This window comes from Lycium barbarum, chromosome 8 (genome assembly GCF_019175385.1).
Source record: "Lycium barbarum isolate Lr01 chromosome 8, ASM1917538v2, whole genome shotgun sequence".
Lineage (NCBI taxonomy): Eukaryota > Viridiplantae > Streptophyta > Magnoliopsida > Solanales > Solanaceae > Lycium > Lycium barbarum.
The window spans coordinates 121640217-121657399 of record NC_083344.1 but is presented as its reverse complement, the minus strand read 5'-3'; the positions used below and the strand labels follow the sequence as shown (position 1 = coordinate 121657399).

The 17183-nt window shown below is 37.6% G+C and overlaps 1 pseudogene; it reads right to left on the bottom strand.

The window, feature by feature from the left end:
* The window catches only part of LOC132608256 (tRNase Z TRZ3, mitochondrial-like), a 36442-nt pseudogene that overhangs the window by 2401 nt on the left and 16858 nt on the right, over positions 1–17183 (bottom strand).

Sequence of the window (17183 nt, the reverse complement as noted above, 5' to 3'; positions counted from 1 at the left end):
TGTAATATCTCTCTATGGGTTGCATTTTACACCACAAGTTCAAAAAGTCCCCTCTTTTTTCTTAAACTCCATGTCTAGTCAAATAAGTGAGTATATATTTTATATTTCTTCTTCATAAACTCATACTTAATTTTTTTTTTGTACTTAAATCCCCAACTGACCTTGTTGTTCTTTTACATTTTTCTAAGTATTTGTATCCTGACTAGTATATAAGATTTTAGCGACTAGAGCGGTTAACCAACACAGCTTGTACAGCAACAAATCTGAGATTAATATCGATGTCTCACCAAGATTAATTTATTCATCTACAACCATTCTAATGATTGTTTCTTCCTCTTTTACCAACATACTTCTGTTCTGGTTCATCCGTTTGACTATAGTATACTATTTTTTCTTTCTTTTGTAATCTATGCATCTTCATGATGCTTTTGTTAATAATATCCCACTTACTTCATCAAAAAAAAAAAAATTCTTTATGTTTGTAATCTATGCATCTTCGTGATGCTTTTGTGAATAATATTCCACTTACTTCATAAAAAAAAAGTAATCTTTATGTTTCTTTTTTTCTTTTGTAATCTATGCATCTTCGTGATGTTTTTGTTAATAATATTCCACTTCATCAAAAAAAAAAGTCTCATGATGTTTTTTTTTAATCAAAGAAATTCCTCGAGATCAGTGTCAATTGAACCCTAGGGTTTTTTTTTTTTTATGACATGGAACCCGCAACCGTTACGAAGGTGCGCACAGGTAAACCCAACTCCTGCGCAATAGCTCGCAAACCACACAGGAGAGATAACCCGCACTAGGCAAGCCCCGTGCAGTTTTTTTTTCTCATATATATAAGTTGTCAAATCCCTTTTGACATAAAAAAAACTCTTTTTTTTAGTTCCTAGAGATTATGACTAACTCGTTTTACTGTAAAAAGTGAAACTTTTAGTTACTATTCCATTGTTTTTCCCCCTTTTGGCACCTTCAAATCCGAGCAAACAAGTTTAAGCATGTATGTATCTTGTATCATAGCATGAAAGTAATTATATAATACAGTTGCATGAAAACTTGTAGACATATAGGATATTCATGAAACAATCATCCTTAGTCAAAAACATGCATGCAAGAACCCATGGAATACAATATATAGGTTTTCATAGATTACGGACGGATTCTCAATAATCACAAAGAAATATTAAGAACTCAATGATGGAATTATAACAATTCATACATAATATAATCATGGACATGAACCGAGGGTTATCATGAGCATGGTATTGAAACCCTAGTTTTAGTAGAGAAATCATAATTTTATGGATTATGAGGCGTGGGGAAGAACAATGATGTTCGCACACGTAGATAGTAACTCTACATACCTTAACTTCCTGCTTTTGAGCGTATCACAATGTTCTTCTATCCCTTCAACTTTGATCTATAGCAATACAGGTCATAGGAACTCTATATTAGCAACAATATCCATGCTTTGTTCATCTAAGCAGTTTATCAAACACTTGGTGGGCACTCCACAACCCTCATTAATGGTGTTTTCTTCACCAAATCCTCATTCTATTACTTCTAGCTAATTCTACAATCTCAATTAGATGTAATTAACATCATTCTTCATCACCCATATGAATACAACCATCCCAAGTCAACAATCCAACAACTCTAGCATAGTTCATATAATTCTCTTCATCAAACCCAATTATTATTCTCCCAAGAATTCATTAATCACAACTATAAATGATTAGGGAGTAGAAACATTACCTTTTATGAGTAGTCACCACGAAATCAACATCCCCAAGTTCGATTTTTAGCTTAGAATGACGGCAACAACTTGTACTACACTTTATCCTTCACGAGCCTCGGGATTCAGGTCCTTCAACTTAGTTGATTCTCTACTTTCTCTCTCTAACCCTCCCCTCTCTCCCTCTCTCTCTCTAAAATCTGAAAATATGAGAGAATAGGGCTGCTAGGGTTGAGCATTTTCCTTAAATACCAAGGGGAAATTGGTTTGACCCGACTTGAAAGAATGTTGGGACCATTTTATCTTAAAACGTCCATATCTCCCTATCTCGATGTCATCTGTGGGCCCACGACCTATGGTTGGAAATGTATTTCAATTATATACAACTTCCATTCTTTGAGTTTTCCCAAATTCCCAAGTTCTGATAGGGTTATGGCCTCTCGAAGTCAGGTGACCCGAAACGTACTTACGGACCAAAATACGCCCCATGTTACGGTCCCGTAACACGAAGTACGGACCGTTACTTGGTACCGTACCTTGGTGAAAATTTCCAGTGAGGTTCTGAAAATTTTTGGTGTGTTACGGCTCACTGTTACGGCCCGTAACACGAGTTACGGTCCGTAACGTCACCGTAACGCAGACGGAATTTCTAGCGAACAGGCTTCAGTAAAATGGGCATAACGCTTTGCACAGATGTCTGTTTGATGCCCATAAGATACCGTTGGAAATCGATTTTAAAGGGATACAACTTTCATCAAGGAAGTTTTCCCAAATTCCCAACGGATTTTCACGAAAATTGACTGGAAGTCAGACGTATCGAAAACATAGCCGATTCTATAGGATTTCAAGTGCCTTACTATTAGCCATATTGAGACGATCATATCTCCTTGCTCCGATCTGTGATTGGCTTGGTCCTTATATCGTTAGAAAGGTATTTCTATATACTACAACCTCATTAAGGGTACTTTCCCAAATTCCAAACCGATCAAGGAGTTATCGCTGCCCGAGATAGGCCTATCAACCATTTTCGCAAAACGTTCAAACCTTCGGTGTTTCCACTAGAACTCTAATGATATGAGCTTAAACTCAGTTCCAAGATGCGGGGTGTTACAATATCTCCCCCTTGGGATCATTCGTCCTCGAATGATGGGTCATGGTTAAGAATATGGCTAGACATGGCTTGACTACATGAACGTGAAGGAAACATAACATGAAACATGGAGACTGAACTAACATGACATGGTTACATGGAAACGTGAATACTGAGACATGAATATGGGAACTGGATAGCTGACATGAGCGTGGAACATGAGACATAACATGACATGGGGCATGGAAACTGACATGACATAGTTTCATGAAAACATCAGTTCCCAAACATGAGACATGAATAGCGAATACATGAACTTGAATGTGAATCGTGAGGCGTGAATACATAAGGGACATTATAACTCTTCTCCAAAATGTCATTAAGCCATCATTAATTCGATACTCGTAATTCTTGCCTGACACACAACATATACCTTGCTTTCCTTAACAACTTTCGTCTCCTACCTCAAATGTCTTTGAAATCTCATTTAGAATCATTAAATATTACTTCTTACTCGTCAACATGTCGTATACGTCATACCCTTCGTGGGTCTATTCGTGGTACTCTAACGGGTAAATTTCCAAGGTGTAACATTCTCTCCCTCTGTTGGAACATTCGTCCTCAAATGTTAACATTCGGGATTCTACAAAAATTTTACCTGAGTTTCCCCTGTAATATGGCACTACCAACCTGTCACAACAGCCCATAATATCATTGCCTTATAGGGCTACATCACAATAGCACTATAAATTGGCCACACACGACCTAAAGCATGAAAAGAAAGCTTACATACCTCAAAATCTTGGTGTTTCATCATAAATCTCTTCTGCGGGCTGAAACAAGTGCGGGTACATGGATTTCATATCCTCCTTGGCTTCCCAGGTAGATTCCTCAATGTTCTGACTCCTCCACAGGACTTTCGCTGAGGCTGCTTCCTTAGTCATCAACTTGCGAATCTGACTGTCAAGAATAGCTACGGGGATCTCCTCATAAGTCAACCCATCTGTAACTGTTATAGTATCAGCAGGAATAACCAACGATGGGTCCCCTACACACTTTCTCAACATGGATACATGAAACACTGGGTGTACAGCAGCCAAATCTTGTGGCAACTCAAGTTCACAAGCTACTAGAACGATCCTTCGCAGAATTCTATAAGGTCCAATATATCTGGGGCTGAGTTTACCTTTCTTGCCAAATCTCATGACACCCTTCATGGGTGAGAGTTTAAGGAACACCCAATCATCTACTGAAAATTTTAAGTCCCTTCGCCTCACATCTGTGTAAGACTTCTGGTGACTCTGAGCCATTTTCAAACGTTCCTGTATTAACTTAACTTTCTCCATAGCCTGGTAAACCAAATCTGATCTTAATAATTCTGCTTCACCAACTTCGAACCAACCAATTGGTGTCATCCTAATACTATCATGGTAATTTTTTTTTTGTAAGTAAACTCAATAAGATGCAGGTGGTCATCCCAATTACCATTGAAATCAAGGACACATGGTTACTGAACTGAATGAATACATGACTACTAAATTGCTGAGCTACTAAACTGAATGTCTATTCAACTGACTGAAGACTGGGCTGACTGAATACTGAGCGAACTGAATACTGGATTAGCTGAATACTGAACTGGCATGAATACGCGAGTACTGGACTGATATCTGAGTATTAAGCTGACATAAATATCTGAGTATTGAACTAACATGAATATTATAACATGAGATCTGAATAGCGTATCTATCTGACCATTTTTCCGAGGATGAAAAGTTGTGCTAAGGTTCACCTTGGTACCCAATCCTTTCTGAAAGGTTTTTTTTTATTTTTCAGAAATTCGCTGTGAACTGAGCACCATAATCTGAAATAATGGACACTAGGGTCCCATACAATCCGGCAATTTCATTAACATATGACTTGGCATAATCTTCTGTTCAATCTGTGGTCTTAACTGGCAAGAAGTGTGTTGACTTCGTAAGTCTGTCCACAATCACCCGAATTAAATCATGCCTCCTAGCTGAACGAGGTAGGCCTAGAATAGTGAGCTTCTGACATAATTAGCCCTCTAAGCCATCTACATCTGGAACGCAAAATCTGTCTCAGTATCTCAAGGTACCATTATCTCCCCCTTGTTCAAAAGCTAAGGCTTTCTGTTCGTGAATCCCCTCTTTCATCTCCAGCAATTAGGAATCACTGAACTGCTTCTCTCTAACTTCGATGACTAAGGAGGAATAAGCCATATTCTGGGCAACAACTCCACCCACTTCTGAGCCTGAAGGTCGAATTCCTAGCTTGGATAAGCAGTGGACTTCTTTCACCTTAGTTCTCTTGTCTGCCTAAATCATGAGCTGTACTTCCCATACTTGATTTTTTTCTGAGATACTTCCTAAAATACTCATTGTACGGTTGTGCGCTAAGTCTTTCACGAGCACCTTAAAGATTAGAGTCTTGTGCAATGGCACTACCCTTATGACACATAACTGGGCATGATCTTATAGCTTTTCTGTGGTCGCCTAATCGATAGTAATTGAACTTGACACGATTCGTTCGACGATCATTCTACTCACTTTGGGTTTCCTCTAAGATGAGGCATATTCCTTATGGAGACTATCTCATTATGCCAACTTAACTGAACTGAGGTTCTTCATATCTCATACTAACCATTCGGGTCTTCAATTATCTCGCTGGACTTACTGGTGATTTATACATCTCCCCCTTAGACCAAGGCTAACATCTTATACTTATAAGTTATTCTCTTTTGATGGGATTGCAATTAACATTCCTTATCTTCTGTAATTCCTTTGTACTCTACAACATTGATGAATCTTTCGACTCCCATCTGAGCAATTTCTCATCCGGAAAAACTAAATTTACTTACATGAACGGTTGCAATTGTATTCATAACTGGTATACCCCATCTTAATGACTTTATTCTGCTCACATTATAAATCTTAGGTCAACCCCTTTTGACAACTCTTAAAGGTTATTCTTCTGTAGTTTGCTCTCTTACGGCTTAGCTGATTTCTTCTTCCACTAATCACTCTACTCTGAGCTTAACTTAAGCCCTTGGTTTCTAACACACATTCGGATGTATCCGAACTGTCACCCACTTAAGGTGTTCATCTGAATAGGAAATCAAATCATATTTCTCAAAGTCAGCCATTGTTATATCCCGTATTTTTGAACGTCAGATTATTTGTAAGCTGAGGTGGGGCCCACCCGTAAAGTTTTTTTTTGGAACATGTGACAAGTCATATGAATCACATATGTGAAGTTAAACACAACTCAAGAAGGACCCTTGGGCCAAATCAAAGTGGAAGTCCTCCAAACGAATATTTTTAAGAAAACGTTTTCGGATGACATGACTTTGGGGGGCAAAAACGGTATTATAAGTTTGGAATTTGAAAAAATACCAAGAAATAGAAGTTGTAGATAATTGAATTAGCTTTCCAACTATAGGTCGTGGGTTCTCAGGTGACGTCGGTGCAAGGAGATATGAATGTTTTAAGGTCAAAAGCTCAGTGGGCTAGGCCCAACTCGGGGCCAACCGAGTTAGGCCCATGACAAAAAAAAAAGAAGAAATTGAGGCCCAAATAAAGGGGGTGTCCGGCCATGGCTTGGCAAGCCCATGAGATTTAATTAATTTTTCCATGTGCTAATTAGATAAAAGGGGATCATTATCATGGAACTTTCAAGAAAAATTTAGAAGGTGAAAAACAAAACAAAGAAGAGCAAAACAAAAGGGCCATACGGCCAAGCTCTTGAATTTTTGCCCCTTTGAAATCTTTCTCCAAAAATTATTTTCTTGTGGTATTTCCACTAATTCAAGGGTCCTTTACAACTTGGTGTAATTATTTTGGAAGAAAGAGCACTTGTTTCTTCAAGTTGACAACTTGGTCAAGTGAAGAAGATTGTAGAAAAAGGTAAGAATTAATCCCTTTTTATTATGTTATGAAGATTGGTTTATGTTTTAGTATGTAGAAATGAGTAGAATTTATGGAAATATGGAAGTTTACAAAGTGGGTTTGCATGTGTGCATGTGTATGTAATGTTGTATAAATAAGATGAGTTGAATTTTATGTTGCATTCTAGTTGTAGTTGTGGTGGACCTTATATTGGAAATGAAAGTTGAATGAATTTGGTTGAAGTTGGAAGTGGGAATTATGGCCATGTGGTGTGGAGATAGAAATGGAAATGAATTAATTTTGTTTAATATGTTAGTTGTGTTGTTGTCATTCTTATGATGTAAATGAAGGTTAAATGGTTTAAGTTGGTATTGAATTGGAATGTAGAAGATTATGTCACTTTAGAATGATTTTGTGATATTATGAAAATGAAGTTGTTAAGATGTGAATTATGATTATGGTTGATGAGATTGGAAGGTGGAAATATGTTATGAATATGTATGTTGAAGATTAGAAGTTTTGGATGGATTATGGTTTTGGTGGAAAAAATTTGTATACTTTGTATATTTTGTGAATATTTCGTAGAAATGATATGAAATATTTCCAAATTGCATTGTAATGATCTTGATTAGTAAATGAATATGAGAAGGTTGGTATTGATTTGAAAATGTGAAGTTGGGATGAAAACTATTACACTATTGTTGGAAAGGAGACTAGTTATGCTATATTGTGTTTTGTGATGATTATTGATATTGTTGTTGGTATGGTTGTTGATATTTGAGCCGAGTTAAATCTCGGGGATGTTGTATGTATAGGGGAGATGCTGCCCAAATTTTTGTAGACAAGTATTGGTTATGATTGAAATCTTAAAGCCTTACAATTAACATTTGATAATTGTGACCAAATTGTAGATTTTGGCGAACTTGAAACTTGATTTTGGAGACGTGTATGAAGCGGAAAAGGTATGTAAGGCTTCACCCTTCCTTCTTTGGCATGTCTTAGACATAATAGGGTGGATACGAGCCTCGGGGACAATCCTATTCCTAGAAATCCGAGTTTGAAGTTGACCCTTTTTCATTCAGTAGAATTGAATTAAATATTGTATGAAATGTTGAAAAATTTCCTAAACATCTAGAACTTGCACAAATAGGACCCGACTACCTTAAAAATCTCACAAGTGACGTCATGAAATGTAACGTATGTAAATCGTGTACGCCACCTCATTTGACCCGAGGTAGGCCCGTTATTCCCGGATTTTCTTAATTGTTTCGTTTATCGAACGATAAGTATTGTAACTATTCTAATGAGAATATTTTTGTGATGATTATGACGAACATGATTTCATAGTTGAAAATCTAGAATTATGGACTCAATATGAACATGAGAAAATAGAGTTAGTTCCTAATCCTCAATCTTATTTCTTTGAACATGATTCTACTTTCTAAAGACTTCAAGAATACAAGTTGACACCTTATGAGGTTTGTGATCTTATTATATGTCTTCTCTTAATACTACTCTACGTTTATGGTCTCGCTTTATAGTACTAGTTCCTCCAAGGCGAGACAAAGTGACCATGGTTATTCCATAAGATAACCGGAGGCTACCGACCTTATGTCACTCCGATACGGACACGATTTTCTTTAGGCTCTCATGCATGCTGTTTATATGTTATAAGTATATGTATATGTATATGGGGAAGATTGGAAAAGGGAAGGCGCTATAGACGCACAGCCACCTGATCAGTTGGAGTATGATACGTAGTATCGTCCCGGACGCGGGATATATGGCTAAATGGATCGGAGCCGACGCCTCGGAAATATGACATGTTCTATTTTCTATATATATGGAAAGAAATGTCTTCCTAAGAAAGTAAAGTAATATATGTATATGGACCGGGCTGCACGTTCCGCAGTAATATGTTATAGTATATGCACATATGGATCGGGCTGCACGTTCCGCAGCGTCAAGCATGCATGGTATTCGCCCAAGGGCACTTATATGCATGGGTTATTTTTCTACCTCATGATATGCTCGGTATTTCTTTGATGTCGTTATCCATGTTCTATATTTCCTGTATGCTATTATTCATGCCTTACATACTCGGTACATTACTCGTACTGACGTCCCTTCTTGTGGACGCTGCGTTTCATGCCGCGCAGGTCAGCAGGTAGACAGAATTGACTCTTGGTACTACTTTTGTGTATATATTCGGGCACGGTAGGACCCGGCCCTTCTTGTATATGTAGATGTACTTTGTTTAGAGGCTCGTAGACAGATATGTACGGTCAGATGTTTTGTACTTTTGTTGTCCTCGTCGTTGTATAATGTGCTAGCAAAGTTTATAAGTCCATGTTTACACTTATGCCATTAATGTTAACGTTAAGCAACAGAAAAAAAAATGGTATAGTCTATACGGCCCACCTAGTAGTAAAAGTACGACACGAGATAAGGGGTGCTTGGTACAAGTATCGGGTACCCGTCGCGGCCCCTAGTCGGGTCGTGACAGCCATACTCGTAACTTAGTCAAATCTTATCAAGACTGTTGACATGGCTTTTCCAGACATATTATGAACTTATATCTCATTCTCCTTCTATTTCTAGGAAAATTTTGGTAGAGTTTCCTCTGTATTTCTTACTATCCCAAAAAAACCCTGCACGCAGGAAATACAAACAATGCCTCACAAGGCTAACATATATACATATATATCATATCATATCATAGCCACACAGGGCTCCCAATTTCAACAACAGTATAAAAATGATGAACTTACCTCATATGTCCAACTCAAACTGTACCTGTTACAATTTCCTGTTTATTTTCCCTTTCAATCTTTAACAGCAGATGGAGTGGGTCCTGATGACCTCCGGTAGAAAACTGTCTGCCACCACTTCCTTGAGATCCTTCATGATTTACGTTTCCTGCAGACATAGCTCCTTTTCTAATTTCTCTAATATCCTCTCCCTGTTGTATTCCATTCTCCTTTCTCAAGAACATCATTATCATTCAACATACCATTCATTCCACTACACCCCTTCTCGGGCAACTTACATTGTATTCTACTTTCAATAACACTTGAAGTCTCATTCGTTACTAGTAAGTACTGCACAATTGTACCCCCTATGGGTAAACATCCTTACTTGGACCTTGAATTACCTGTTCATCTCTTGCGCATTCGAAACGTACGTAATTCGAGAGGAAGAGAAGTTACTTATTGCTCTAAGCTTCATGGCACGATCTAGAGTAGAAAAAATGAGACAAATCCTGAATGTCTTGGTGGTCAACTGTTTATATGTGTGGGGCCCTCACACATATAAAAGATACCCCACTGGACACGGTTTCATAGACTCCCTAAAGATCCTTGAACCTAGGCTCTGATACCAAGCTTTGTCACGCCCCGAAACATGGCCTAGACGTAACACGGCACTCGGTGCCTGCCTGCATGTGACCGAGCGAACCAGATGGCTTGCTGAACTGTCATGAGGCATACATGAGCGGAAATATAATGTGAATGCATGATGAGCCTTTATAAAACGTAATAAGTCATAATACTTAATAAAAATACTTGTTTAAACATGAGTGCGGAAATAACATGAATGAGCCAAAATGGCTATACGACTCCGAATGTCTGACATGACATAACTGACTTGTCTAGTCTATGAAACCTCTATCATGAGTCTGACTGGAAAACATACTTACTGGGATAAGGCCCCCAGCATACCTTTAGATGCATAATTAATCATAAAACAAAAGTTGACTAAACCCCGAATGAAATGGGGCTCACCAATAAGCTGATGTGAATGATGTTCTACTGAGCAGATATGTCGTCCTGTATATCAGTACCTGCATCGTGAAATGCAGGCCCCCGGGCAATAAAAGGGGACGTCAGCACATTGAATGTACTGGTATGTAAAGCAACCGAAAGAAACAACATGGGACATGGAATAACATGATAAGAACTGAAACAGAAAACCTGGACATGAACATGAGCATGAGTACATATGTATATATATAACATAAGTAAAACATGATAAGTAGGGAGAGCATTTCATAAACCGACATGTGATATCACCACGTGGGTACGTGGAGTCTGGTACCTCGCCGGACCAGCAGAGCCCCTATACCTTGCCAGGGTATAAGGTGGTAGATCACCACGTGGGTACGTGGAGTCTGGTACCTCGCCGGACCAGCAGAGCCCTCATACCTTGCCAGAGTATAAGGTGGTAACGTGCCTGATGGATCCATTCAGTGTAAAATTAAGGTATCGTCTTATCTGGGCGGAGCGATTCTTGTCCTACGGTGGCTACGTAGTTTCAGGCTATCTGAGCCTTCTCGGTAATTTGTGTAGCTCCCAAAAACATTAAAATAATATAGTTGGCTAAGAAGCCCATGATTTTCATGAATTAACTTGTACTTGTCTTGTAATAATGATTTCACGAAATAACTTGTAAACATGGTTTCATGAAATAACGTGTAAGCACGGTTTCATGAAATAACTTGTAAATATGGTTTCATGAAATAACTTGTATTTAGTATGTATGTATCTTGTATCATAGCATGAAATTAATTATATAATACAGTTGCATGAAAACTTGTAGACGTGTAGGATATTCATGAAACAATCATCCTTAGTCAAAAACATGATGCAAGAACCCATGGAATACAAGATATGGGTTTTCATAAATTACGGACGGATTCTCAATAATCACAAAGAAATATTAAGAACTCAATGATGGAATTATAACAATTCATACATAATATAATCATGGACATGAACCTAGGGTTATCATGAGCATGGTATTGAAACCCTAGTTTTAGTAGAGAAATCATAATTTTATGGATTATGAGGCGTGGGGAAGAACAATGATGTTCCCACACGTAGATAGTAACTCTATATACCTTAACTTCCTGCTTTTGAGAGTATCACAATGTCCTTCCATCCCTTCAACTTTGATCTATAGCAATACAGGTCATAGGAACTCTATATTAGCAACAATATCCATGCTTTGTTCATCTAAGCATTTTATCAAACACTTGGTGGGCATGAAGCTCCACAACCCTCATTAATGGTGTTTTCTTCACCAAATCCCCATTCTATTACTTCTAGATAATTCTACAATCTCAATTAGATGTAATTAACATCATTATTCATCACCCATATGAATACAACCATCCCAAGTCAACAATCCAACAACTCTAGCATAGTTCATATAATTCTCTTCATCAAACCCAATTATTATTCTCCCAAAAATTCATTAATTCACAACTATTAATGATTAGGGAGTAGAAACATTACCTTTTACGAGTAGTCACCATGAAATCAACATCCCCAAGTTCGATTTTTAGCTTAGAATGACGGAAATAACTTGTACTACACTTTATCCTTCACGAGCCTCGGGATTCGGGGCCTTCAACTTGGTTGATTCTCTACTTTCTCTCTATAACCCTCCCCTCTCTCCCTCTCTCCCTCTCTCTCTCTAAAATCTGAAAATATGTGGGAATAGGGCTGCTAGGGTTGAGCATTTTCCTTAATACCAAGGGGAAATGGGTTTGACCCAACTTGAAAGCGGGTTGGGACATTTCTGTCTTAAAACGTCCATATCTCCCTATCCCGATGTCACCTATGGTCCCACAACCTATCGTTGGAAAGGTATTTCAATTATCTACAAATTTATTCTTTGGGTTTTCCCAAATTCCCAATTTATGATAGGGTTATGGCCTCTCGAAGTCAGGTGACCCGAAACGTACTTACGGACCAAAATACGCCCCATGTTACGGTCCCGTAACACGAAGTACGGACCGTAAATTGGTACCGTACCTTGGTGAAAATATCCAGTGAGGTTTCGGAAATTTTCGGTGTGTTACGGCTCACTGTTACGGCCCGTAACGTCACCGTAATGCAAACGAAATTTCCAGCGAACAGGCTTCAGTAAAATGGGAATAACTCTTTACACAGATGTTCTTTTGACCCCCATAAGATACCGTTGGAAAGATATTTCAAAGGGATACAACTTTCATCAAGGAAGTTTTCTCAAATTCCCAACGGATGTTCACGAAACTTGACTGGAAGGCAGACGTATCGAAAACTTAGCCGATTCTATAGGATTTCTAGTGCCTTACTATTTGCCATATTGAGATGATCATATCTCCATGCTCCGATCTCTGGTTGGCTTGGTCCTTATATCGTTAGAAAGGTATTTCTATATACTACAACCTCATTGAGGGTACTTTTCCAAATTCCAAACCGATCAAGGAGTTATCGCTGCCCGAAATAGGCCTATCAACCATTTTCACAAAACGTTCAAACCTACAGTGTTTCCACTAGAACTTTAATGATATGAGCTTAAACTCAGTTCCAAGTTGCGGGGTGTTCCAATAACCTTCCAACCTGGTATTACTTTCCCGCAATTCACTTTTTCTGCTGATTCCAAGATGACTCCAAACGCCTCAGGACAGTGTACAACAGGGAAGCTGATGAGTCTCACTAGCCCTGCTTCACTCAAAACTTTCTTGAAACACTTTAGCAATGTTATGTCAACAACTGGAGTGCTTGGCTTCATTCTTTTCGAACAGCGCAACAGAGAGCTGTCTTCAGAAAGAGAAGTCAACAGTGATCTCTATATTCTCTACTTTCATCATGCACAGAGTCATCCTCTAACTTTACATATACCTTGAGAAACTCCCCAACCTGCTCTGGCCCAATAACCAGCATGGGTTCATGGGCTACTCCCTTCAACAAATCACGTCTCAAAGCAAGTATCCGTGCCAAACCTGCGTGGTGATCAGCATGGATATGAGAAATCCAAATGCATTTAAGATTCCTAACTGCACTGTCTGCACCATTAATCCCATATCTGTTCCAAAATTATTAAAATATATTAATTCACAGATTAAAAATGACAAAAGAGGTTCTGAACAACATAGCAAAAATCCTAAGAGTCCAATGCTACTACCTCCTCTTGAGTTGTGCCAGGGTTCCTTCACCACAATCAAGGAGCAAACCCCCTTTAGAGAAAAGATTAACATAGATGGAACTGACATTTCGGTATTTTGAAGGTATAGATGAACCGGTGCCAAGAAAAACAATCTCCAGATCATCTCTCTGTACATTCTCCAGACACCTTGGGACTTCACCATTGTGCTGAATGTTGGATAATTCCACCTCATCTTCTTTAGGTTTGTGCCAACATTGGCTTATGTTCTTTGCTACATCAGCAATCTCAGGAATCTCTGAAAGTAACTCTTCAATGAACACTGAAGAGGTCATCGGATTTTGAACACTTGATCTATCCAATCCCAGTCGACTAGGAGGACGTAAGGTGAACTGTTCAAAAGGTTAGACAAGAAAAGTTCATTCAATCGAAGGCCATGCAAATGAAATTTTTTATAAAACCATAGGTAAGAACAATGTATTAAGCCTAGAAGAAGAGGAAAAATGTTAAATGTAGCTTCGAGAGGAGGGAGAATGGTTTCCATCACTTTTATAAAAGGATGAGTTTCCTGCTCATGAGTGAAATTATTGAATTGCTATTGAAATAATTCATAATCACAGGTACTAATCTGAAAAAGTTCTTAGATAGGTTCGTTAAGGAACAGTTTAACATGACATGGTTCCAAAAAAAAACTCATAAAGGCAGGTAATTCATTTCTAGAGTCAGAGAACATTTGAACAAACTCCTTTCTCACTTATATTCTAGCTGGCAGGTGAACTAGATTTACTATATCATAAAGTGGAGTGCTTTCACTGTCAGAAATGAACAGAAGGGGTTTAGGCATAAGAAAGAACCCACAAGCTTATGAAATGACTATGGAGACTTAGTTTGGAAGATCAAGCTTTATGGAGAAGAATTATTAGTGAAAAGTATAGTTAAGAGGGACAATGGTGTTCAAGGATTGTAAGAACCCCATATACACCAACTGTCACCAAGTGTCAGGAGAACTATCAAAAACTATGGACTTTATTTTTCAATGATATCAGAATAAGAAGTTGGCAATGAGATGAAAACATTTTAGATAGCAATTGGACTGGGCATGGGCCTTTAAAAGACCTTTTTCCTGAATTGTTTTGTTTGAACCAGCAGTTGATGCTACAGCGGGGTTGGAATTTAAACTTTAGAAGACTTTTCAATGACTGAGAAGTTACTCAAATTGCTGAATCTTTGAGAAGTTTAGAACATGTACAAGCCATTACCACAACTGAAGATAGATTGTTATGCAGAGAACATTTACAAGGAAACATGTCTGACTCGAGAAAACTTAAGAGAGAGAAAATGCAACTGTGCTCAAGATGCTACTTGTGCGAAATGAAATCAGATCGTATAAACCATCTATTTCTACAGTGGAACCGCTTACCAGATCTGGAAAATCCCTTTAAACATGAAAGGTATTGAGTGGACTATGCCAAAGTCCACAAGAGATCTGTTACCATGCTGGATACTGGGGGATATTTTAGGCAGAAGAAATGGTGGAAAACAGTTCCTGCTTGTATATGGTGGACCGTATGGAAGGAAAGAAATGCAAGATGTTTGGAAGAAAGACCCAGGCCTGTGTAGGAAATCAAAATGAACTGATTGCTTTTGATTCATTTTTGGTGTAAAGAAGAATAGCTGGAAGATGCTGATTCACTCTTAGCTATCATATAGTTGTTGTAGGAAGCACAAGGATATACTCTTGCTCCTTTTGAACTGTAAATATAATTTGTAGCACATCCATTATGCTGATTATTTATAATACAGTTAACCTTTCTAAACAAAATAATCTGGAAAATTGGAGTCAACAATGCCTTTAAGAGATTTTCAGCAGATATGCCACAAACTGAACCCTGCAAAGACAAGTATCATATATCACAAGCTTTCCTCGACTTTTAAAGACGTCTCACAAGTGACTATCAACTTTTAGAGTTCAAAACAAAGCTCCACTGGTACCTTGAAATTTGGTGCTACAACATCGTTATTCTGAACAGAAGGAAGACTAGGAGCTGGAAAAAGGTGAGGACACAAATAATGCAGTCTTGTAGCGATTCTAGCACTAGATACTAGAATTGGAGTTGTTTCTTGCTTCCTGTGAGAGAATGACTATGAACCAGTGTTGATATGGAAAAAATTAAAATAAGCATTAAGAGGAGTTACAAACCTTGTAGTTTTTGCCATAATATGTTGGGCGGAACCAAATTTGCTCATCCATTTCTCATAGACTGGAGTGCTGACGACTGTAGCAGGGCTCAAATGAATGATGCAGTTCACAACCTTAGTGGCCTCTGGGGAGTTGCTTTGGGGATCTCTATAATAGGCATCAATGGCTTGTGCAGCGAGTAACTCTTGTGCATGAGGTTCTGTTGGACAGTCAACAATCAGTACAATGGGACCAGGAATAGGTGTTATACCCCATTTTAACCGGGTTGAAATTAGAGTACAACATATTGGAGATTCCCAAATCGCTTATTTCATGGAGTCGCCACCTAATTGATTTTAAAGTGAATTAGGGCACCTAATTATTAACTAAGGTAAAGCTAAATAAACCTTCGTTAACAGTCTGCTTAATCAGTGTGATTCTAGGTAAGGGTTCTATATTATCCTAAAGGGAAGGGGTTAGGCATCCTTTAGAATCTGTTAACTACGATTATCCAGCCAAACTTAGGTTAATTAATTAGGGCTAAAGATGCAAATATAATATTTAAAATTCAAGAAAATAGCTTGTAGGAAAGTATAATGATTTGCATAAAAAAAAAAAGACTTCAAATGCCATTTAAAATGAAAACTTATAGATATTGCTAAAGCTTTAAATAAAACGTTATTTGCAGAAAATGCGATAATTTGCATAAAAGGGAAATTTCAAATGCCATTTAAAAATAAAACTTGCAAATTCTACTAAGGTTTTACATAATAATGCTATTTAAATAAAAAAAACTTGCAAAAGATGATTTGCATATGAGTAGCCGAAAATGCGGATTTGTGCAGCGTTTTAATAAATATTTGAAACAAACAATCATCAACTATACTTAAAAATATGCGTAATTGACTCAAAAACTTGAAGAGTTATTTACAAAATATACTTGAGTTTGTATTTGCATATTACTGCCATTTCTTTTTTTATTATTTTTTTTATTTTTTTAAGATAGTAAGGATAAATTTCGATTCCTTTAACTAAATATATGTATTCACGCCATTTTGCAAATCAATTATTCTAAATAAAATAAATATTAGACATTATAAATAGTTGTAACATGAAAAGCACATAATGAACTTATGGAATCAATTGTTAGTCTTTCTTAAACTAGCTACCCATTTCTAAACTAAACCTACTAATTTATCAGGATTTATCTAAACTAAAAAAAATAAACAAAAAGTTAGTTGCATAATACAAATTAATATGCACAAAAAAAAATGAAAGGGCAAATAATATCAAATGGGCCAGCCCACTTTGGGACTGTTGATCTGTTGCTGGTGGGAATGGGCT